At 37.6% G+C, this 26,887-nt stretch overlaps 1 protein-coding gene across 1 annotated transcript in view; it reads right to left on the bottom strand.

Annotated features, from left to right (window-relative positions):
• Nucleotides 1–26,887, bottom strand: part of LOC149186335 (ubiquitin carboxyl-terminal hydrolase 3-like) — a 110,740-nt gene that overhangs the window by 10,102 nt on the left and 73,751 nt on the right. The gene's annotated exons all lie outside the window — the stretch shown is intronic.

Genomic DNA, 26,887 nt, shown 5'->3' with positions numbered 1-26,887 from the left:
CTTAAAGCAAAAGTCTCATTATAGTCCACTCTCCCTCTCTGGGAAAATCATCTTGCCATGAAACTGACCTTGTACTTATTTATGCTGCCATCAGTTGCATACTTTATTACCTTGTACTTATTTATGCTGTCATCAGTTGCATATTTTACCTTGTACAACCAACTGGAATGTATCACAGATTTCCCCTCAGGTCTCACAACAATTTCCCAAATATCATTCTTCAGAATGGAGTTACACTCCTTTTCCATGACATCTTGACATAATTTCTCTACAGTTTACCCCTCATAACTAGAAGGCTCTGAATCAGTAATTGAGAACATCAGTGCAACATGATTCGGAAACTCCTTTGGCGAATCACTCAAAAAGAAGTTTTTATTGCTCGAATGCCTCCTACAAAGTCTAGGTAAATTGTCTCGACTTTCTGGCTGAACAAGAAAGTTGAGTGGTAGATCAGCTCCAACCAGATTCAAAGTAGAATAACTCCTGCCCATTCGATTACCTCCTCGTCCCAGAGGAGTGGCTAGAGATCCATGCAGAGTTTCCTTCTTCTCACCTCAGATGCTAGGAGTATCCCTCTCTCACTAATTGCGCCCACCCCCCTCCATTGGATCATACAGCTGGAACCACCAACAGTTCCAGAGGACTCCGACTGCGAACCAGCTCCCTGTTCACCCTCAACCAGCAGACTCAAGAGACCTTGACATTATCGACCTCATCGTTGAATCTCTTTGTCTCACTCTTTCTCTCTTGACAAGTTCTCAAGTTGTTATTCAAAAAAATAAATTGAGGTATACCCCTGATCTGTGTAGTAAATTCATCCTTAACCAATGTTCCACCAAGTTTCCAAGACGGGGAAACGTGGGAGCGGGGATACGCACAAGGGGGACGTATATAAGGCTTAAGCAACCCCAAAATTAAGGGAAATTTTGGGGAAACAAGGGGACAGAGTCATAAAAGTTATCAAAAATTTAATATATAAAAATAAAAAATAAAATACCAACAATATGTCAATAACTAAATTAGTAAATAGTAAATATTAATAATTATGAAATGTACATCTAAATATAATCACCATTTCGTATGAGACTATTATGAATCAGAATTATCATTTGACATTTCTGCAATCATCAATATAAATTTAAAAGTAAATTACTCAATTGAATCCATCATTTGACATTACGCAATGTTCCATCTAAACTCATCATTTGACAATTGAAATTACGCAATGCACATCGAAAAGTAAATTCATCATATTACAATGACATTATGTTGAAGTCTAAAATAGCCATAGAATACTAAACTAAAAGTAAACATACAAAGCAATGGAACACAGAAATTGTCTTTCTATTTAAATTTGTAATCTTTTTTTTTATGTTTTTGATTGTTATTAGCGAGAACATTTAGGGGGAGCATCCCTCTTGCATCCCCCCATCCCCCCCAATAAGAGAGACGTGTTTTGTCACCAGAAAAACAACCCCTCGAAGTTTCCCTGAGCTTCCCCAAAAAAGGAGACGTGGGGTAACATTTCCCCAAAAGTTTCCCCATCTCAGGAGCATGGGGGAGCGAGGAAGCGCGTCCCCCACCCTAGGGGACACATCCCCATGGAACACTACCCTTAACAAATATTCAACAAAATCATAACAGATAAATCAGACCATCCATCACATGGTGTGCAAACATAGAAAATATGCCCAAAACGTATACTTTTATTATCGTTGAAAAGTCTTTGTTACATTCTGACTATCACAGCTGACCAACCTAATAGATCAGCATTAAAGCGCAAGATCATATCTCAGATTCTGAAAACAATATGCACTCAAGTGCTCAATCCAATGCTCTACCAAGAACTACTTTGCTTAACTATGACTTGGGCTATTTACAGTTATACAATTAGGTGCAAGCGACCCAATACACCCATTTTACTATGGGTGGTAAATATTACCATGTGAAAAACCCTACAAAATAGGGCTAACAACTTTCCCTATTTTGATCCTTTCCACGCACTCACCCTTTGTCGACCATTTTGCATGGAATCCTTCCATGTGAAAAACCCTACAAAATGGGGCTAACAACTTTCCTTATTTTCACCCTTTCCACGCACTGACTCTTTGTCGACCATTCTGCGTGGAATCCTTCTACAAGGAGTTCCTTGCGCAAATCCAAAAAATTGTACCTTAAATCATTGCTCCAACAGGGCCCTAACACTCACCTATGGCTTGTCCTTGAGCCCCTTAGTCTTTCTATTATCCTATATTGCTTTCGTTGTCATCACCATAAACCTTTCAAGGGTTTGTCTCGTGATCTTTGCCTTAACTTTGTCTTCCTTACCCAAAATTTGGTGCGCTACTCCTACTGTCACTTGCTGCCTACACTGCATGTACAAGGTCTTTCCTTCTTGCTCGAGGTTTTACGCCCAATGTTTGAAACCTTCCTGGCCCCAAACCATTGTGCCTAGATTTTGCACAAAGATTTGCATGCCACCTCTCAACTACAACAAGGTCAATTCCTTTTGAATTTTGTAATCAGCTCAAGTTTGGCCCTCTTCACATTGTTCACCGATAACGATAAACCTCTATTGATCAGGGGGTTGAACAACATCACTCTATTGATCAGGGGGTTGCACAACATCACAAAATGCAACGCCCCAATGAGCCCTTATAATTGTTTTTGCGCTTGGCTTCCTCGGTGGTACATATACTTTTACAAACTACCCCTTTATATTATTTTTTACATTTCTAGGAGTTGTGCTCGCACTTTCACATAGTATTCATATTGGTTGTAGTCTTCAATCCCATTGACCTACCATTGTGGTCATTCATCAAACATTAATACAATTATCTTATCTTATCTTCACCCGATCTTTAATCTGAATCTTATTTTTCCTTCTCTTTCACACCATCACTTGGACAGTAAGCTAGAGGATAATGCATCCTAATCAAATTTCACATCTCAAATCACCATTGTCTTCCTATTATAATGGAACATATATCCAACGAACCTTGGAGGACTCATTGTAACCAACAAATGTGCCCTTCATGAAAGAAGATTCAAGTTTAGATTTTCTCACATCAAGAGTATAAATATACACAAGACAACCTATTGACCACTAAAGTGTACCCAAAGATTTTTGAAGACTCCATGCCCAAGGATGTATCAGAGGCCTCATATACCATCAAAGATCATCATATCACCAGAGTTTTTCAACTCTATTTCTTCTCATCTTCTTCGATTATACTCAGATTCCACAAGCCCTGCACGGATGATGTAAAGTGATGCTAATATGATGAGTTGAGTCATGTAACAGGCCTAGGTAACTTGGGAACTTGTCATCAAGTGAGTTTAATTTGGGAGGTTTTTTTTCGCTTATTTAATTATTATATCCTTACGGGGACTTAATAATTAATTGAGTTTTTTCCTCCAAGCATAACCTCAAAGTCGGAGTGCAGCTTGAAGGCAAGGCCTTGGATGAGTCCTAGTGTCTAGAGTCATTGTATATTACCATACTAGATCACTCGTAAAGTTTCATGGAATTTGATTAGGTCTAGGGGTCATTTTTTAAATTTCCTGCAGGACAAAAATTTAAATAAAATCTGAATGTAATATGTAATAAGTGATGTCTAGAGAAGTTGTATGGGTATGTGTGTTCAAAATTACACCTCTCATCCTCAACTTTCTACTATGACACACTTTGAGGGGTAAAAAATAAGTTTTAAGCCCTCAAAACCTACTTTTCCTAAGTTTAGTGTGAATCTGGCAATAAATTAAATGGAGAAAAATAAATAGCTCCATGTGACAAAATGACTTGGAAATTATCTCAATTCAAGGGGATGAGTTAAGATACAAGTGGAGGATGATTTGGCATCTTGCATCATAAATACGTGGCCCACTTACGGAAATTGAATTTCCAGCATTAAATGAGGAAGTTGCTTACTTGGAAATTCAAATTTGTGAAGTTAATGCACATTTGGGAGGATTTGAGAGAATATTTGGCAGATATTTTTGTGGAAATTTGTCCCCACATTGGTTCCCACCCATCTACACTTGTCATTCCATCAAAAAACAGGAGTTCTCTCAAGGAGATTTACGTTGGGCACTTTGGAAGCATCAACTCGAGGTGGCATCTCTTGGCTTGGTTGTTGGGAGTTAACTCCCTTTCATTACAAACTTGGATTTGCTTGTATGCACACTTGGAGAATTCGATTTTGCTTGAGGATATCTAGGTGCCACCTATGGAATTCGATTTCTTGGAGCCCTCACACTTGGAGTTCGATTTCCTCCCTTGGGATCGTCTTCATGGGCATTTGTCACTTGTTGCTAGATTGGCATTTGCTCCCATTTGTCTATATAATGGAGCTTTGTGCTCTCATTTTGATTCCATTATTACGAGCTCTTGTGTTTGGGGAAGCTCTGCTCTTATGTACACTTGTTCTCAATTGCAATAAAGACTTGGGGTTCATCCATGAATTGTTGTTCCATTAGAGTATGATGATTGGCTCACTATTGATATGATTTCCTTTGCTTGTGCTTTGATCTATTTTATTTCCATATGCTCTTGTAGATTTGTTAATGTAAAGCTATCTTGCATTGGCAATTGATTTTAAAATATGTTCTAAGTGTAGAAAACCTCCAATAAATTTCGAGAGTTTTCTTATCATTGTTTATTTGTTAGATCTATATGACTAATGTTCTATTGATGTTTTGTAGAGGAAAATCTTATTGGATCAAATATCAATTATGAGGGAACATCTTTGGAGATACCAACCCACTCTTGACACATTCTCCAAAAAGCAATCATTGGTTCTTTGAATTCCATAGTTCATCTTACGAAGTGATTTTTTATAGGGATTTTCTTTGACATAGCTTGTATACAAGAAAATACTTTATAATTTAAATCTCTTTAAAAAATTGTGCTTTCATTGATTTATTTAGCTATTTAAGAGCATTTCCCAAATTAGGCAAGTGATGGGGTTCACTCACATCACTTGATTTGGTTTTGTATATTATTTTGTATCATACTTGCATGTTATTTTTACACTAACCTTGTCTTAGTTTTGCAGCCCATAGTTGGAGTTTTGGCACAAGTGCCTTGAGGAAAGGCTACTGAAAACTCTAACTACCTCTCTTTTAGGACCTCTCAAGCATTCAAGATCTATTCCAAGGAGGTCGTGGACACTAGAAGGAGTTTCAAAGAAGGTTGGGTTGTCGACCCTTATGGAGATTGTAATTTTCTGATTTTAGAAAGACTTATTTAGCCTTTGAGGTTGCTATTGTTTGGAAGGATATTATAACTATTTCTAGCTCCCAACCTTATACAAATTCCCTTCACCTTTTGGACAGACCTCTAAGAGGTTTTAACTCCATTTTAATATCATAATAAAAGATCTCTTTTTCTTTTGGGAGCTTGGGTTATTTCCCAAGGCATCCTTTCTCCTTATTTAGGAGGATTTTGTGGGTGGATTAATTTTGCATTTCATTTTTTCTAGCTTTCCTTTTTTGCTCATTGTGCATGCTTTAAAATTAACACAACCTCACTATCACATTTCGATTTCTAAGTTAGATATTGCTACAAGTTCATTTGATGCTTTGCATTTCATTTTGCTTTGAAGTACAAGTTGATATCTTGCTTTAGAGCAACTCACTTCTTTCATGCAAGTATTTGGAGTTATGTGGCAAGTTTAATTTAGTTTCTTAACAATTTGCTTTCTTTGGGATACAATTGTCTCATTATATGCTCATTTGTTATCTTCCTCATTTATTGTCTAAGCATACTTTACAAGCAAGCATTCACTTTTCTTTAGCTTCATCTCATTTCCCATTGTTATAAGTTTATGGTTTGTAGCATTTACTTGGAGCAATTTACAATTTCATTTGCTTATGAAGCTTATGTTTATGTGTCTTGAACAATTTTCAAGTTATATCATTGTGAGCACTTTCGTTTACTTGAGGTGATTCCTTTTTTGCAAAGCAAACTTACTTGCATCACTTTAATTCATTTTCACGCTAATTTCCTTTTCCAATTGAAGTTCCATTTGCAATTTACTTTGAACATTATCTCATTTCCATTATACTGAAGCACTGCAAATGTCTCTTGGGAAAACTTACTTGCATAGCATTTAGGCATTTTAGCATAGTTTGCATTTTAACTCAATTAACCTCCTAGCATAAGCTTGGTGATAGACATCATGGGGAAAAGACTTTCTTGGAAAATTCTTCCAATTGGTACAAAGTAAGGTAAAGAGTGTGTGATCCTGCAGTTATGATGGTGGTTTGTCCCCTTGTAGGAACAAAGGCATATGTTGGCTAGTAAAACTCGAGGGAAGGGTATTGTTAATGACACCATCCTATCCTCAACCCCTCTTTCTTACAATCACCCCAATTTTTCCCCTTTGGCAAGAGTTCAAAAGGAAGATATCTCACTTAGAGTAGGCATTTAGCTTAAAATTAACCAAGATAATTGCATCTAATCTTAGTTAAGTGCATTCCATATTAACACACTTTACTTTTCAAGCTATATTATATACTTGTCATGATGAAAATGTTTTGAATTGGTTATTTTGTAATATCTCATTTGGGAAAGTACCATATCTTACATTTTGCAAGAGTAGTTTTAGCTTATTTCGTTTTCTGCAAGTTGTTTTATATTGCTTCATTACATGCTTTAGAATCGTGAATGGTTATACTTTGAAAGCATTTCTTTGAAAGAAATTTTAGATCTTGCAAGTGATATCATTTTTTCAACATCTATTTGATTGACAGGGTTACTTGTGTTTCACCTTAAAACATTTCATTTTTGGAGCAAACATTATTTATTTTGAAGCAATATTGAAGGCACTGGTTTTATATGTTCAATTTTTATTGATGTGTTGATGGCTATTGAAATATATTTCATTTCATATTGCTCGTTATATTTGTTCATAATCTCAAGTAATCCAAATTAACCTTGACATCTCCTAAAAACCTCACATCACCTTTTAACTTAGTTTTCCATTTAGGAACCACCCCCCTTAGCTTACCTAGGAGAGAGCTTAAACAAAGAGAGATGGGAATAGGTGACAACTTCATCTCTTGATTTTGCCATCAACCACACCTTGTGGGGTTAAGGGCTTTTCTCACTAACTTAGGTGTGTGCAAGGCGGCAACAACACAACCAAATACACACAAGTGTGATGACTAAGGTTCCGTGAGAGCTTATTCTAGTGTCTTGAGACTTGCCCTTCAATATCGTGTGAGGACACATTGAAAATATAGAGAATTGGCTTGCTTGAGGATTATTCATCCTTTGGAAGACTATTTCACCATGAATTGAGGCTTGTACGATGCATTTGAGAGGGATGTTGAATCCCTCCACCATAGTCAACTTCATTATTGTGGGTCGACCTCTTTTGGAGGATTTATTCAATATTGTACATGTGGCACATTTTACTTGTATTTTGACTTAGTCTCCATACTATGGATGACAAGTTGCTTTTGTAGGACGCCTAGGATAAACTTAGGGAGATTAGAAAATGATAAATAATGAAAAGGATGTAGAAGGATCCACTATAAATAGAGGCTCTCCTCTCATTCCAAATCATTGTTGTTGTTGTTGGCTACTTCATTGAGAACACAATTTTGTTAAAGATCTACTTGTTGAAGGTTTTGGTGTTCATTCTTGGAGCTCTCTTGCTCCGTTTATTTCTTGGTAGATCAAAGATTTGTTGTGATAGGTCAATAATGCAACAGCTTTCAAGCGATGTTGTTGATATTATATCAATGATAATATCACTGATGGTTTGAAAAAGCAAAGTATCATGAATATCAAGAAAATATCGCAAAATTTTGACAAAATAAAAAACAATTGCAAAAATTTGACAAAATAAAAAAAGATCGCAAAATATTGACAATAAAAATTAAAAATAAATTGTGTGTGTGTGTGTACAAAATGAGCCAAAAAAAGTGACTTAAAGTGCCACAATTCACAGGTAGGCGATATTTTCAATCATCACACGAAATTATCCCTCTGGAAATGTTGCAACATTTACCAACGATAATATCAGCTAGTGGCAAAAATCAGAAATTCGCAACAGTATCACGATGTTGTCAACACAACTTTTAAGGTTGATCCATTTGAGGGGTAGTCCACCACTGTCGGAAAATCCGTAGAGATGGCAATTAAACGATTTTCCTTATTATGACATTGTCTTGTGATGTTTATGTTACTATTATTAGATCCTTCAATTTGTCTTTTCTTATCATCAAGACTAATGCCAAACAACAAATAGAAGAGGACACAAGATGTAGGCACAATACCAGGGCAAAACCCCACTCTTTGGGGAAAACCCAGTCAAAATTCTTCCTTCAATAGATTCAAGATGAGATGACCGAGACCCTTACAATCTAGACTCGAGACTTCCTCCATCCATCAAATCAACTTTGTCAGTGTTCAATTCAATAGATCTTGTAGTAGTCAATCTTCTTCATACTTAGATCCTTGAAATGGCGCAGAACTAGTATCATTGTAATAGCACCGAAACACTGGAGAACAAAGACTTCATCATTGTGATAACATCATGACATTCATTGTAGTAGCAATGTGACAACACAAAGATACATCACTGCAATGTAGAAGCTCTGAACTGTGTTAAGCCTGATCTTGCTAGAGCACCGAAGTGTTATCCTTGTACCATATCCGAGCCCATGCAAATGTAATGAAACATTTCCTAAAATACCTTATGTGATCACTGAAAAAGATCCTCAGAAATCCGCAAGTGTCTTTGAGATTCATGAGTTCCTATTCTGTATTTTCGAGCGAAGGTCACACTCCTATATATAGTTGTCCGTCCATTTTTAATGAGCCAACATGCTGATGTATATTTTTGAGGTCCGCTTGAAGAGGTTTCTTTCAGCAAGGAGACTTCAATGGATGGAGGAGTCTTCTCAAATTAATTTTGACAATAACCTAAAGCCTTCAATGGAGGCTTGACCTATACATTTAACCCAAGCATGAAACCCATGCTTTAACAAGTCAAACAAAATAATAATAAAATTCTTTTTGCTTTTCTTTTGACAAAATATATTACATTTGACTCAAATACAATAATGAAGACCAAACCTAGTTACATTTTTCCAACACTCCCTCTTAACTAGGGAGGTATTCATATATTCAATGAGGTAGATGGAAGATCTCAAAACACATCATTTATGAAGAAGTTTAGGCACCGCAATGGCGTGGACTAGATTCCTGACTAGGGCAATCTATCCGGGTGGGACTAAGATGGAGACAAGCTTTCAGCCTCTCTAGGTACCATCAAGCTTACTTGTTAACCATCAACCCAAAGATCCAGATGTGTGTCTGAGCTCAATGACCAACGCCACGCTTCCAACTTCAGGACCTAGACATCAACACAAAGTGTCAACCAAATGTCCTCCCAAGCAATGCTTCACTCACAAAGCCTTAACACTCCTTGATCCAGTAAATCAAGGATAACCAATCTCTCCCAGTCAAACTGATTGGTAACCAGCATGCTATCAAAACCTTCAAGAGATTCACCTGTACAAACACAATCCCAATCAATAAGATACTTTTACAAGTACACAATCAAATACAAACCTTCGGGGTCTTCCAGACAACTTGATGTTGCTTCTCAACTTTCCATAGTAGGACTATCAACTGAATCTTTGATAGAAGATTCCTCAATCTTATACTTTCCTTCCTACTTCATATGCAGCAACATATTCTTCAATCGGATCTTGCTTTCCTTCTTTCAGCGGCACCTCAAAATGCATTATCCAATTTCCTTATCCTAATTATGGCCTTCACTGAAACTTACGGTTGTTAGTCCTGGTCTAGCGCACGACACATGAAGTAGAGAGCCGTATCTGTCACTCCCTCTTAATCAAAGAAGATCTAATCATTCTTGTACAAAGAATATTCTCAACCATCCTCTTATCCTAGGGAGATTTCATCCAGACTCCCTCTTAACTTAGGGAGTTCTACTTCTTCTTTACAACATCAAAGAATCTTTCATGGCTTCCATCCTTCTTATCAGAGTCATTCATATATCATGCTTATCACATCAACTTTACTTATGATCATCTTCACCAACTTGAAGATGATGTACCTGCACAACTCAGATAGCAAGTACAACCAAAATTATAGAAGCATGAAGTTAGCCATATCAAAATCTTATAACAGTGGAAGCATTTAGACTTTGCAAACATAATCAGCAAGAGACTATACTTCAATACATCAACTTCTTGCCCAGGTTTAGTTACAAACCCTAAATCACATTCATAGCTCATCAAGATTTCAAACTCATTATTCTAGGGTTCCAATATTCTTTCAATGACATGACAAGTTCTTATATATAGAAAACCCTAGAAACAAATCAGATCAATGAATCTAACACCTTTCAAAGTTCATAGGTTTAGACTACTCACTAGAATTTCATACATATCCTAGATTTCATACAAGAGTTTCAACAATCAAAACCAATCACAACTTAATCAACATCACGACTAGCATCTAATAGGGTTCGATGTAAACCCTAGATTTCCATCTTCAAATTCTCAGCAATCACTATATAGATTCATAAATTCCAAACGGTTATTCATACTAGAGAATTTTTAACTACTACTAGGGATTAGTTGCTAAACCCTAGACTTTCCAAACATCATCCTAGACCATCGAACATTGACTAGGGAAAACCCTAGGACTCATGACCATTAATACTTATGTCAACATATATATCTAGGAATTCATCAGCATATCATAAGCACATCATATGTCAGGCAATATTAATATGTTAGACATATACTTACCTAGACCATGCTAGGGTTTCAACCAATGGACACATACCTAGGGTTTCATTCCTAGGACTCTAAATACATAACAAGGGTTTTTCTTATAGACCCAACCAAACCCTAAATATCTAAGGTTTCATAGCAAAGCAAACCCTACTATTCCAAAATTTCAAAGGTTCGGGATCTCAGACAAACATCATTCAACCCTAACAAGTTAAGATTTTATGATCATACCAAGATCCCAAACATGACACCATCAACAAAAACTTCAAATAGCATTTCAAAATAACCCTAAGCAGGCTAGGGTTTCACACATTGTCAGCATACCCTTAGGTTAGGGTTTTCCAGAAAACCAATCCAGGTGTTCTTTAAAGTCAATTAAGAATATGGCGGGGGGTGGATTTATCAAGAGACGAATCACCCTAAACAAGAATCTCTTCTGATTCAATATAGCTAGACATAACGATGTTAGTAATGTAATGCAAACTTTAAAAAATAAGATGATCATACTTTTAATAGAATCTAGTAAGGTGTATAGTTTGAGACATAGTTGGAGATGTTTTTTGGCGAACCTGATAAGGATTTCTTGAAGTGTTCTCTTTGTATTAAGCCATCATCTCTTATACATGCAGTACATACTTACAAGCACAACATGTGATACCAAGGGCATGATCTAACTTCTCAAGTTGCATAAACACGGAGTATGCAATCCTATGATAAGTTGTTCACCTTTTCAATCATTAGTAGGACCTTCTACTTGACATCCTAGTTTATTTGTAAACAAATACGTACCTTTAAGATAATAGAAATTTAAACACATACATACCTTGAGAATTACATACGTCTGACTTTAGGTGTATCTTAATACTTACTTGATTTTCCTTGGGTTGGTACCTTGTGCTCCAGACTTATCCAATCAGATCTTCAAGACTATAGGACAAACCTCGGATGAGATGACACAGCTTCATGCTTTGATTCTATTTGATAACTTATGTCAAGGTTGTATTTATATACTTGTAGTGTCATCCTTGTCTTCGTCATTATAGAGATAGTGACCCAGTCCTTGTTGTAGATATAGCCCAAGCAATGACTATCCATCTTCAGTCCTGAGTTTTCTTTAATGTGACACTGAATCTAGTACCGAACTCCTTCTTCTGTTGGAGGCACCAAAATTGTGTTATTGTAGTAACACTGAAATATTCTCATCGAAACCTACTCACTGTTGAGACTTTGTCACTGAAGCCTGCTTCACATTATCTAGACCTTGTACCAAAAACTAATTCATAGAGATAGCACCGAGATCTCATTACTGTATTGAGATCTCACCATTGTAGTTGCACTTTGATCCCATGATTTCACTACTGCAGACATACCGAGATCCTTTACCACCGTAATTATACCAATACCTGTGATAGTCTTTGAGACTGTAATGGCATCGAACTAGCCTGAAACTTCTGAGATTGACCTCAGCCTCTTTCTTCTGAGATATCACTAAAGTAAAACCTTGTTACTTATTTGTCTTTTTCCTCAATGTGTGAGTGAACTGGCTTACTGTAATCTGCATTCCATCCTTTCAATATACCTCAGAATAATAGCTCAGAAAAGTCCTTGGATCTTGATCTTCAATGCAAACAGAACTTCTCACTGAGACTATTTCAGAGATGGATGAGTGTTCTTCAAACTGCCTTTAACCTTTGACCATAGCTTCGATACCATGTTGGAAAATTCATAGAGAAGGTCATTAAACAATTTTCCTTAGTATGACATTATCTTGTGATGTTTACGTTATTATTATTATTACTTTTAATTTGTCTTTTCTTATCATCAAGACTAATGCCAAACAACAAATAGAAGAGGACACAAGATGTAGGCACGATGCCAGGGCAAAAACCCACTCTTTGGGGAAACCCCGATCAAAATTCTTCCTTCAATAGATTCAAGATGAGACAACCAAGACCCTTACAATCTAGACTTGAGACTTCCTCCATCCATCAAGTCAACTTTGTCATTCTTTAGTTCGATAGCTCCTGTAGCAGTCAATCTTCTTCATACTTAGATCCTTGCAATGGCACTGATCTAGTATCACTGTAATAGCACCGAAACACTGGAAAACAAAGACTTCGTCACTGTGATAACATCATGACATTCACTGTAGTAGCAATGTGACAGCACAGAGATACAACATTGCAATGTAGAAGCTTCGAATTGTTTTAACCCTGAACTTGTTGGAGGACCGAACTGTGATCCATGTACCCTATCTGAGCCCTTGTAAATGTACCGAAACTTTTCCTGAAATACCTTCTATGATCACCAAAAAAGATCCTCAAAAATCCGCAAGTGTCTCTGAGATTCATGAGTTCTTGTTCTGTAATTTTGAGTGAAAGTCACACTCCTATATATAGTTGTTCGTCCATCTTTAATGAGCCAACATGCTGATGTATATTTTTGAGGCTGACTTGAAGAGGTTTCTTTCAGCAAGGAGACTTCGATGGATGAAGGAGTCTTCTCAAATCAATTTTGACAATAACCTAAAGCCTTCAATGGAGGCTTGACTTATACATTTGACCCAAGCATGAAACCCATGCTTTAACAAGTCAAATAAAATAATAATAAAATTCTTTTTGCTTTTCTTTTGACAAAATATATTACATTTGACTCAATTACAATAATGAAGACCGAACCTAGTTACATTTTTCCAACACATCCCTCCCTTCTTCCTTTGTTAGTTTGGGTAGGTGCTCAATCATTTGCTTTGTTTTTCCTTTGGTTCCTTGGCAAGGGTTTTAAAGTATTTTATTCAAGCCATATTTGGTCTTGTTGGTAAAGGTGCTTCCCTTTGTGAATTGTTTCTTGTAGAACCTTGGTCTTCATACCTTATCTTCATTAGAATAAGAGATTATTCTACCCTAGGGTTCCAATCTTTTAACCCTAATCCTTTAAGATAAGAAAGACCAATTTTTTGAGGGGCATACATCTTGACACCATAAGTCCTCTTGGGAATAAGGCATTTGTCTTCTCCCAACATAAAACCCAAAAACCCCCAAGTCCAAAATCTTTTGCTTTTGTTTGTTTAGAAAGAAATCTAACGATAAAAATAGAAGAAAAATCATAACTTGGATTTATCTCTAGTCTAGTGCAAAGTTCAATGATTATATTATTTCCTAGACTAGTTTTATTGAGGTTTTGTGCTTAATTGGTCATCTCTAACCCTAAAAAGGCAAGATGTCCCTATAGAATTGTGCTTCAAGGATATATCTAACTTATTGTGGGCTGATTTAAGGCTCTCTCAAATCTGGACGATACATAACAGCAACAAATCGAGTTTGGACAAACCCTAAAACTAGGGTTAGTGCTCAAAGGTTCATTGTTACCCATACCTAGCATCTATTTCATTTCTAGGACATTGCTTGAGAGTTATCTTACATTTTTAACGAGGAAATTGAATCTCTAAAGTGTTTATCATTGTTTATATTTCATTTGGAGATCCTCTTGGTGAATTCTTGTGCTAACATTGGATAATCCTAGGGGAATTTACCATCTATTTTTTCAAGGTCTTGGTTAGCCCATTATTTTATATCTTTTGAACTTAATTCTAACACTTATTGGGTTGCTATGAGTTGCATATATTTAGCCCTAATCAACTCATCCAAGACATCTTGGATAAACACTCTATTGGATGGTTTCTTTTTCACTTTAAAACTGAAATTCTGTGTTATTTTATCATGAAAACAGATTTGAAAGTGTTGGACAACCTTAAGCTTGTTCTAGTTCTAGCATTTATTTGATTGGCACTCAAAGCACACATTGCACCATCAATGCATGCTAGCCAATTTCCCTCTTTGTGCCCTAAAGTAGTTTAAAAGTGGTTTATGTTCAATTAGCCTCTTCTAAGTTACATTTGTTGAGTGTAATCTTATATTTGCAAATCTAAAGTCATCTATGTTGTTCATCTTTCACATCAGATTTCGCACACACATCCACTAGCTCCCAACCCTTTTACTTGAGTGGACAATTACACTATTGTTCTTAACTTGTTATCCTTTGAAGCATTTAATCACTTACTGTGTGTGTGTGTATATATATTGTAATTCACTAAAAGGTTTACTTAATCAAATAAGGATATCTCCATTGGCCTTTTGGGAGCTGGCCTAAAGTGAAGGGGATATTGCACTGAGGTGACAGTGATGCAATTTCCATCTTGTTGGCCCAAGGTAACACTTGTGGTTGGACTTTCCACTAGGGTGCTAGTTTAAGCCGTAATAGGGGGCATCAATGTTGCCAGGAATTTGGCTAGTTCCAAGCCAGTGGATGCCCAGTTTGAATACCCCTAGGTTAGGTGCACTAGTCTATGTCAACAAGTTTAGTAGGGATGTCTCCACGAATGTGGAGAAGCATCCCTTCAGTTTCCCAACAAGGTTTTCCTTGGACAAAAAAAGTTGGGTGAGAAGTGCAAATGGTGGATCTCTGCCCTCTTCCAATCATTAACTTCATTATCTAGGAAAATGACCAATAATTACAGTCCCCATGACTCAGCCCAAAAAATTGAATTTGGGCAGGCTTTAAAAGAGATAGAGAAAGGACAACAACCACAAATTGTATCATAGGGGATGATTTTAATGCTATCACAAGTCTGCTACAAAAAATGTGGTGTGAGATATTTAGAACCAGCAGATATCCAAGTTAAAGAGGTGACAGTGGAAACAGAATTGGTTGACATAATACCCAAGTCAGGAGTCATTACCTATAATACCAAGAGAAGAGGGCAAGCAATGATCGTAGACCAGTTAGATTGGTTCTTGGTGATTACCTTACTGATGGACAAGAATAACTTTTTTTAATCATATATCCTTAAAGGTGCAGGGTGAGACCATTGGCCTATCATCCGACATTTTTCAATCACAGGTAAAGCCCTCAACGTAACCACGCTCGACTAATAAGGAGAGGGGATCGACTGTTAAGGATGCGTAGAGCGTGCTTACGCACCCTAAAGGTTCAATTTACTTATTGGGTGGGGGGGAATCTGTATCCTACGCCTTGATGGAGAGCCTCCATATCCTCCTGTACAGTTTAACTCATATTTGGACAGCCGTGTGGTTGGGTGTCGGGGCACATATCATGTTTTCTGGCCTGTGCTTTTTGGCAGCTATCTGGCATTGGGTATATTGGGATCTGGACATATTCTGTGATGAACGTACGGGTGGTTGTCCTCACCCCAAGCCTTATTATCTATCTCCTTGGCCTTGGCCGGCATTCGTGTAAAGTAATCAGCATCGGCATGTTAAAAAAGTACAATGGCCCGAAGGCCACCCTTTAGATGTATATTTCCCAGAAAGCAACCAACCAGGAAGCATCCTCTCCTCTCGATGGCGGCCCTCTCCTCTCCTCTCCCTATGGTTGAGTACCTAAAGGTCCTTAACAGTCGAGCTTGGCCCTTGATTGGATCATATAGGAGAAGCGGGATTTTCACCATTATCTAACTGAACAAGCAATAACTGGAAAATAGGAGGCCGGGACAACCAAGCCAAGCGATAGGTGGAAGATCGGCATATCTCTGAGCGGGCAACCAACCTGATACCTTGATGAATTGGCGTCTTAATTCTGTATCAAGTTGAGAAACCAAATTCGAGGGTAAAGAACCCTCGCTGAATTCATCTTAGGAGGTATGGCACTCTGACTATTTACCTTTACCCCCTTACCCTTTACTTACGTGTTTCCAACTAGGCACCCTTTTATACCCCAACCACCTATACTAGTTACCTACCTAATACTCACTTACCCAATTGATTTATGGATGCCCCCACACCGACTTAACCCGTTAGCTACAGCACTGCGTGGGTCGATACGCACAGCACTTAGTATCCATCGTTTACGGCTAGGACTACTAGGGTATCTAATCCCATTTGCTCCCCTAGTACCCCACTTTTCAATTTGAGAACATGTGGACACCAGGAAGCAATGTAAAACAATGGTGGCAGCAGAAGGACTAGTTAGAGGGATCAGTTTAAGCTCAAAACATGGAACAAGGTTTCATTTGGCAGTATCTTTGCCCAAAAAGGCCATTTTGAGGGAGATCTAGGGAAACTAAAAGAAACCCTGGAAAGAGAAGGGATAACAGAGGAGCTGAGAAGGGAAAATACAAAAGCTTGTACAAGAGGAGGGAAGACTCATAAATGAAATCAAAGAACATGAACAAAGAGGAAATCTTCCAAAAACAGATATTGAGAGATAGATGGTTGAAAAAAAGGCGACAAATATACAAGAATCTATCATCAAACTACCCTAAAGCACAGGTCTGTTAATAGGATATCCATGCTAATTTGCTAAAAAATATGACTGGATTCCTGAAGGAAGGAAACAAATAGACAAAGAGCTCTACTCCTCCCTGCTTGCAGAACCACATGTGGAAAGACAACCAGCAATAAGTGAGGTTTGCTTGAAAAACCAAAATCATTGCAGTACCATCTCTAAGGAGAAGGTCAAGAGAGCAATAAGCAACTTAGCAGCAGGGAAATCACCCAGGCTGGATGGATTCCCAGTATGTTTTTTTTCCAAATGATGGTATGCGATTGGCCACAACATTTGGGAAGCAGTGGAAGAGTCGAGGGAAGCAACACCTAAGAAAGATGGAGCTTCCTCAGCCGACAAGTTTAGGCCCACAACACTGTGCAACACAATATATAAAATTACTGCAAAAGTGATAACCAACAGGTTGAAACCTCCAATGGAGAAGCTCATTTCAAAGGAGCAAGGGGTCTTTCTGGCTGGCTAACAAATTCTGGATGGCATAATCACAGGCTACAATTCAGGAGATCATCCAGTCTCTGAAAATCTCAAGAAGTGGAATGCTTATTAAACGTGACATGTAGAAGGCCTAAAACAGAGTGAACTGGGAAATTATCAAGCAAGTGCTGATTTATTGGGTGTGTTGGACCTGTTATTAAATGGATAAAGGGATGTGTAGTATCACATTTTTCTCCCCAACTTGAGAAATTAGACAAGAGACCTGGCTGTCACCTTGCCTCTTCATCATCATGGCTGAGGGGCTTGGTGTTGAATGGATAGAGAGCAAGGGTTCTCTTTAGTCTATGATGCCTAGACTAGCAGAGGGGCCCACAGATTTCCACTATTGCAGATTTTATTGATTTCCTATTTATTGACTTGGGAAAAAAATTATTTTCCAAAGTCAAATTATAATTTAATATAGCCTTATGTTATAAAGTATTCTCAATCTTTGGGAGTGCTAGGTGGGGCCCAGGTCGAGTTATAAAGAGGAGATAAGGCAGCTGGTGGACAGATCGACTTAGTGCATCAGACTTGTGCGTGTTCTTCTCAGCATTTGCATCCAGTTTGTTCAGCGATTAGGGCACTCAGATCAGCAAAGAGAAGGCAAGGAAAAGAGGCCATTTAGCTCTCAGTTTTTCCATCCAGCCGTCACCTTCAGCCAGGCAGAGTTCATCAGCTCAAAAGCGCCGCACAGAGGTCCGTACGGATTCCATACAGCACGCAGGCAAAGAGGGCCGTGTGGGCAAGGCACAGTCCAGTTTGGGCGTTGAGGGTTTTTCAGAGGTTGCTGAGTGAAAGGGAAGTTTCTCCCTCTTCATTGTAATTTTCTGAATAGAGCAATTGCTGAAGAAGACATAAAGAAGTTGGGGTTTCCTGGGTATCTCTGGTGTTATTGTGTTTTATGGTGTGATTTTCTTCAGATTCTTTTTATATTCCACTTTGCATGCTAAGTTAGAATACTCAGTATGTTTGGAGAATGCATTTGGAGGTTTCAGTTTCAGTTTCTTTCATTGCTGCACGTTCACTAAATTAGTTGCTGGGTATTTCAAAACTAACACTTGGAAGAATCATAAATGCAATGATGGAGAAAGGGAAATCAAAGGACTCAACTTCCAAAATACCACAAACCTCCCACCTCCAATCTATTGACAGTAACCTAATTGCAGTAAAGACAGCCATCAAAGGAGCAAAGGTCTTTCAGTAGAACCCTGAATCTGTTTCTAGAGGCTTTGGGAGGTGTGATAAATGAAGAAAAGCCCAAAATCTTCTTTAACACCAGCGACCCAATTCAAGCACACATAAGCAGAATTTTAGACTTCCAGAGGTCATAACTACCAAGTCTGTAATTAGGGGTACCCTTAGACCTAGAAATCTAGTAGGAACTTATCAAGGCTGGACCTTCAGACTCCTACCTTTAGTAGGGAGAGTTATGCTTATCTAATCAGTTCTACAGTCAATTCCAGTCTACCATTTACAGCTTTAGCTTCCCCACAAATGGTGCTGAAAGAAATTAACATATTCAAAAGAATTTTCTGTGAGGAGGAACTCTAATTAACCAAAATATCCTATGGTCTCATGGAATGAGAAAAAAGAACAATGGAGGCATTGGCACTATACAGTTCAAGCTTCTAAACAAAGCTCTGGTACAGAAAATCAGTTCGAGATAAATCCAGAGCGCATTCCCAACCCAACTCTCATAGAGAGAGAGTGGTAAACCATCCCCGAACAGTCATCTGGAAGATATGGGTGGAGAGGAATAAACAGATTTTCCAGACTGAAGAACAGACAATGGACCAGATTATTGCAAAAATATACAAGACTATAGATGAAACCATGTAGTCTAAGGAGTGGAGGGCAGAAGAGCTGGAGTTAGTGGAGGAGGATCAAAGAAGATTATGATACTGGGGTGTAAACATATCCAACATGAAGCAAAAGGCATGATTGTAGACAGTAAGAAAAAGCGGGTCATTTGAAAAAAAAAACACAGGGTGCTCTTAAGATTAATTTTGATAGAGCATCCCAGGGAATCCAGCAAGAGCAGGTACAGAGGGTGCGATAAGAGCTTATAAAGGCCAAATGATTGCCCACTTTGCCCAGAACACAAGAGGAAATATAAACAATATTGTGGAGATCCTAGCAGCCAAAAGAGGCATTATAACCGCTCAGAGATTGGGTACTGAGTAAATTGAGGTAGTGACATAGAGGGAGGTTCAGCACTTTAATTGGAAACTGAAACAAATCAAATCCAGAATCCAGAGAGTATCTTACTCCACTAATTGGTATCTTCCCCTCCCCTAATAAAAATTGCATAACATATCAAATTTTTCAGAGGGTGGGCAGGCAATGGAGTGGCAGATGTTTTAATGCAGAAATTGGCCACTATCCTTGGGCTAAGCAATTCAAGAGTTAGCCACTGTAGATATAGAGGGATCCCAATCCATCTCGTACATTCCCCCCACTCAGGAAGCAATCAATATGCAGGGATAAGTTGTAATGAGTCAACAACAGAGGATTGGGAATAGGCAGCTTGTTGGAAGTTTGTAGGTTTGAGGAGCAGCAAAGGTAAACGATGTGTTTAGGACATATCAAGAACCAAAAGTATCAAGAACAGCAATGAAAACCAACCTGATGAACTAAGAAGGAAAAAAGAAACCTCCAACACAATGGGAGTAATTTCAGCAACTTTATCAGGCACTGCAAGCACAAATAGCAATGTATCTGTTATGAATAAAATATATTAAATATAAATAATGATGATAATTGTTATAATGATTAGTTAATTAGTAATTAGTGTTGAAGAGGCATGCCTAAATGGGACATGACCTTCCATGAAGAGGCACCTGCATAGGGTATATAAGCAAGCCCCTCACTCTCATTTTAATGCAGACATTGGCCACTATCCTTGGGCTAAGCAATTCAAGAGTTAGCCACTGTAGATATAGAGGGATCCCAATCCATTTCGTACATTCCCCCCACTCAGGAAGCAATCAATATGCAGGGATAAGTTGTAATGAGTCAACAACAGAGGATTGGGAATAGGTAGCTTGTTGGAAGTTTGTAGGTTTGAGGAGCAGCAAAGGTAAACGATGTGTTTAGGACATATCAAGAACCAAAAGTATCAAGAACAGCAATGAAAACCAACCTGATGAACTAAGAAGGAAAAAAGAAACCTCCAACACAATGGGAGTAATTTCAGCAACTTTATCAGGCACTGCAAGCACAAATAGCAATGTATCTGTTATGAATAAAATATATTAAATATAAATAATGATGATAATTGTTATAATGATTAGTTAATTAGTAATTAGTGTTGAAGAGGCATGCCTAAATGGGACATGACCTTCCATGAAGAGGCACCTGCGTAGGATATATAAGCAAGCCCCTCACTCTCATTTGTATCATTCTTATTCTTCCATTTTTAATATATATATTCTTGTATCTTCAATGGAGATCTTCATATTCCAGGTCTTCTAGAATATTTAACATGAAGTACAAACTTTGTTCGTACCATTTGGTATCAGAGCACATTCTCCGAACCCGGCTTTTGGCCATCATCAAGCTTGTTGTCGTGCAAGTGTTTCGCTAAACATTTGTTGGAGGTTCTCCAATATACCTATTAGGCCTTTGGCCATTAAAAAATAAAAATAAGAAGAAAGAGAGTCAAAAATAAAAATAAAAAAATAAACAGCCGAAAATAAGGAGTCAAAACAAATATTAAAAAAAAAAAAAAAAAAATTAAAATTGAAAAAAATAATAATAATAATTTAAAAAATAATATTATTAAAAAAAAGTTATATATAAATAAATATAAAATAAAAATAAAAATAAAAAATTACCTGTGCGTATCTTTACTGCTACCGCCACCGTTGTCGCAAAGACCACAACAATAAAACAAAAAACAGCCACTTCCATCCAGCATGTAAACCCAACACATCGCCATCGCACTTGTTGTCAACACCCACCACAAAGCCGCCAACAACGCCAATGCCACCGTGCCCAATTTGTTTCCTGCAGCGTGAAACTACCATGGTCTGTAGAGCGTGATCACTATCTTTTAGCAACAGCACAGCCACAGAGAGCTACTACTGCCATCGTCGTCGTCCATCGTCCTCCTAGCTGAAATCCCCACGAGTTTCTACCACTGGAAGCTTCGACCAGCCACTATATGCCAACAAAGCCACACCGAAAAAGTTTCTGCCTATTGTAAAAATCGTGTTCGTGCCCTATTCCGCTACCACACGCCTTTACAGCAACTAAACTCTTTGTCGTCGCTCACACCTCCTGCCACACACCGTTGTAACAAACCATTCAAGTCGCAGTTGCAGTTTGACCTCACTCCTCAACCACCCAATGCAGTTGCAGTTTGACCTCACTCCTCAACCACCCAATGCAGTTGCCAATGCAGTTGCTCGCTCCATTGTTATTCTCAATTTTCCTATCACCTATCCCACGCTCTTACCTCAATGAACCTCACTTGTCCGCCCTACCACGAACTCCACTATTGTATCAAAGTCAACCACAAACAGACGCTTCGTCTCCTCCGCAATGGTTGCAACTCTTCATGTTTTAATCCATCACCATATTTTCGATTAAACACCACACTTAGTGTAGACACGTCCGTACGGTTAATTTATGGTAATTTGTAAGTTGGAAAAAATATTTTATTGGTGCAAATAAAAGCATATTAAGATCTCAAGGAACATAACAAATGTGAATATAAGGAATATATGAAAAAAAATATAATTATAAAATAAAAAGTGAGTACCGAAAATATATATATATATATATATATGAGTGTTAATTGACACTATATAAATATAAGAGTATAAAAGGTTATTAAAAGGAAAAGGAATTGAAGTTGTCGTCACAAGAAAAAGAAGTATTTTATATTTTAAAAAGAAACTTATTAAAAAAAGGGAAAGAGAATAAGAAAAAGTGAAATATGAGTTCCACCTATAAGTCATTATTTCGGTCTACATGTTCGTTTTGTATATAACATGCATTGAATATCCATGGATTCATAAAAATTGCGATTTATGTTATCCAACATGTGGAAAGTTATTTAATGTGGAAGAATGTCAAGATGATGTATTGATGCAAATGACAGGACGAGAGGAAAAACTTGTAAAAGTAGAACAAAATTTGACAAAAAAGGACAAGGAAATTTTTCGTCAAGGGACCATAGCCAAAAATTACTTGCGAAAATCAAGAAAGTCCAAGGAAAGAAAGAAAAAAATAGAAGAAGAAAAGGAATGTGTCGAGAAGAAATTTAATGAGAATCTTTAAGAGAAGAAAGAAGAAAATTTGCGCTTAAAAGACTTGAATCAAAGGTTATTTGAACAAATTAGAAATCCAAAAGATGAGAAGCTTAAAAGTCAAAACATTGAAAATAGAAGAAGAAAGGGACCATAGCCAAAAATTACTTGCAAAAGTCAAGAATTCCAAGGAAAGAAAGAAAAAAATGGAAGAAGAAAAGGAATGTGTCGAGAAGAAATTAATGAGAATCTATCAAAAAAGGAAGAAGAAAATTTGCAATTAAAAGACTTGAATCAAAGGTTATTTGAACAAAATAGAGATCTAAAAGATGAGAAGCTTACAAGTCAAAACATTGACAATAAGGTTGATGAATCAGAAACCAAAGAACTCTTACATCTGAGAAATCATAATCAAAATCTACTCAATCAAATTAAAAAACTTAAAAATGATAAGGAATCATTACAAAAATTTGAGGAACTTATCGCAAAAGAAGCATCAAAATCTTCAGATACAATAGTCCAAGTTAAAGAAAAAGGAATGAATATTGATCTAGTAAATGCTACAACACAAGATGATGAAAAACCAATAGAAGTTAAAACATATTTCAAAGTTGCAGTTCAAACAATAGAAATTCCAAGTGACGATTCAGTAATCAACTCAACAACAACAGTCTTGAAGTAAATCAGGGAACTGCGACACACATGATAAGTGGAAGTCCAATCAAAAGAATTCCTTATCGACATCGGAATCACAGAAGCAGACAACTAAGTAAATCTACATATTTGAACCATTCAAAACGGAAACAACAGATTTATGTTCCAAGGAATACTTATGTTTGTAGAATCCAGTCCTATGATAACAATCATCACAAAATTTGAGTGATCAGAAGACTCCCCAAAAGATTAATTTAGGATGGTATGATCCCTTCTCAGTGCGACATTTTTGTTTATCACTTAAAGGATCATATCGGCTTGTATCGACGAAAATGACAGTTTCGAGACGAGGAGACATTTGAAACGGAAAAATAGATCAAGCCTTTTCATCACTAAGCTTTGAGGACAAAGCTTTTTGAAGAGCAAGGCAATGTTATGAATGGGACATGGCCTTCGATGAAGAGGCATGCCTAGGGTTAATTGTTGATTTTTGTAGCATCGGTCGTATTCTAGCCAGGAAATTCGGTGGAGAGGCTAGAATACATGTATTCTCCAAAACCCAGAAATCGTTCTAGAAATTCCATCTAGAGACAACTTAACTGGAAATTCCACCTAGAGACGATTTAATTAAAATAATTAATCTTTTTTTTTAATGGTGCCCAAGTCTAAACTTAGTAAAATTGATTAATTAAAGGGTATTAATTAAGTCATGGTGAAATCTTCTAGAAGAAGACATGGATCGAATTCTAGCTAATATTAGCCATCGATTATATTTTAATCTTGGCCATTGAAAGCCTCAACAAGAGATTATAGGAAGAAATTCGATGGGGGTTGGAGAACACACTTGGAGCCAACAGAAATTCGATTTTGCTGGGAAATCAATTTTCAGAGTAGCAGCTGTGAGTTGCCGGAGGTGATTCAATAAAGTCGAAGCAGTGAGAGGGGCAACGATAGTAAGGTCGAAAGGAAGTTTTTCTAGTTCGGTGAGTGCATAGCAGAGAGACAGAGAGTTCCACAGAGAGGCTGACGCAATGCAGAAAGGAAGCGCAGAGCTTCAGAGGGAGATCCTTATTTTGCTGAGAACTCGAAATTCGGTGCTGGAAGCTAGAGTGGGAGCCCGGAGGCCAAGAAGATCAAGTTTCCAAAGTGGTCGCTAATCAATCAACAAAAGAGATGTTGGTCCGATAAGGATGCACCTTACTGGTTAGGACCTTTAGGTGCTCGACTGATAAGGATGCGTAAGCAGGCTCGACTGATAAGGAGAGGACCCTTTAGGGGGCTCGACTGATAAGGATGCGTAAGCAGGCTCGACTGATAAGGAGAGGACCCTTTAGGGGGCTCGACCATTAGGGAGAGGAGAGGAGAGGTCCGACAGGCAGAGGCAACAAGGAGCAGCTCATCTTGAGCCAAGGTCAATGTCGGATCACCGATGGAAGTGAGATTTTTCTCACTAGACTTTTGTCAATCGTTTTCCATGTATGGAAGGCTAGATTTGAGCTTCCATAGATTTGTACTCAGATTTACTACTGCATAATAATAAAACCCTCAACTGCTACACCGGTTTTCCCAAGTTGGATTTTTCCGGAGACATTGGCCCAAAAATAACAGTGTATTATTGTGTGTGTGCATTTATTCTCCCAGTGTTTTTATTTCTTCCGCAGTATTGTATTTGTGAAGGCTGCAATATATTAGTTTTTATATTTACCGTAGAATGCAGCAAATAATTTGTTCAAGTTATTTAACAAATAGAAGAAACTTAATCAGTTGTTGCAATAGGATTCGGGGTCACCGAATTTTCACATATATAAGCAGGCCCCTCACTCTCATTTGTATCATTCTTATTCATACATTTTAATATATATATTCCTGTATCTTCAATGGAGATCTTCATATTCCAAGTCTTCTGGAGTATTTAACTTGAAGTAAGAACTTTGTTCGTACCAGTATCTGCCAGCACACCAAAGGGAAGGATGAAGACAACCAAGAAGTAAAGAGAAACACGACTTCCGGAAAACAAGTCTTAAACGAAGCTCAGTTGAATGTGGAAGCACCCCTAACCTCAGTTGACTTCCACTTTCCTAAGACAAAGTGCCTCCTATGGGTACCTTTACCCGATGTACCTTGATGCTTTCACACAAGGAACCCCAGACAGGATCAGAACCCAGCCAAGTAATCATCTGGTCAAAGAAAATAATACTATGTTTTATAATGGGCACTGGCATGTATCTAGGCAGATAGAGGTAGTTAAGAAAATAGATGTTCTTATAATTAAAATTGTATAATACAATGGTGTTTACAAAGCAAGACAGGTGGTCAAAACATAGATTGGGACCTGAGAAGTCACCTCAAATTCTGAAGTGCTTTGTACTTCTTTCTCTGTTAATTTAATTCTTAACTTTACCCAAAAAAGTGTTTGAACTGCAAGAAGAGGTCAAAATCTGCAACTCATAGTGAATGCTGGCCATGATATGAAATTTATCAGAAGTAATCAGTAAGCAACAGCTGTAGATTCATAAATCATAATGCAAGTAGCAAGTCCAATTTCACATTTAATGCAGGATGCCTCCACAAATGCAGTTAGCAGTCTTCATAATTTCCCTCATAAATGCTGATATTTTCAAATAATTTCAACCTTTTCCAAATAAATAGTTTGTACTACCTCAAGCATGCATCACAAGATGCAGCATGGTAATACTGGAGAAGGATTCCGTCATAAATAGTGCTCAAAGATTCGCAATGCACAATGTCTGTGCCAAACAGGAGAGAATATTCAAAAGCGAAGGATAAAGTGAGGAACTGAGGGGGCATACATAATTGCTTCCTAACTTAGAAGCACATTCGCCCGACATGAAGTTACAATACCACCTACTATTGTGCCAAATTGATTATAACTCCATTGCCCAGTGGGGCCCAGACAAATGTCCATGAAGGGGTCAAATTTCTATCCTCTGTTGCATCATCTTAAGATATACTTTACTATTGTTTTTCATGCCCAAATGTTCTAACTTCTAGATTATTATCTAAAATCGAAGCATAGTTAATCGATCTCACAGCTAAGCCAGTACCCGCATGTAAACCAACATCCTCATTTGTGCAACTTTATTCCTAAAGTAGACTAGAGCATCTATACGTAACAATTAGGCAAATAATGCAACCACAACTATCCTATACAGACTTTCTGGTATTTGGATATTCTAGTTATTTGTGCTTAAGGCATGTGTGGTCTCAAGAACATGCCACACTTGCTTAAACTGGAAAATAAGTCTGATAAATAGTACTAAAAGGTAAATGAAGCCGATGCCAGGTAATAAGTCTGATAAATAGTGCTAAAAGGATGTAATCTCCACATCTTCCTTGAAAGAGGTGATTTAATGTTACCAAGGCCTGACTAACTGCAGTAATCTATTGCCTGT

The sequence above is a fragment of the Pinus tabuliformis genome, chromosome 3_1 (genome assembly GCF_031772625.1).
Source record: "Pinus tabuliformis cultivar Carrire ecotype Pingquan chromosome 3_1, CPIR1, whole genome shotgun sequence".
In the NCBI taxonomy this organism is placed as follows: Eukaryota; Viridiplantae; Streptophyta; class Pinopsida; order Pinales; family Pinaceae; genus Pinus; species Pinus tabuliformis.
The sequence above is the reverse complement of the archived record's forward strand: the minus strand, read 5'-3'. Positions and strand labels throughout refer to the sequence as shown.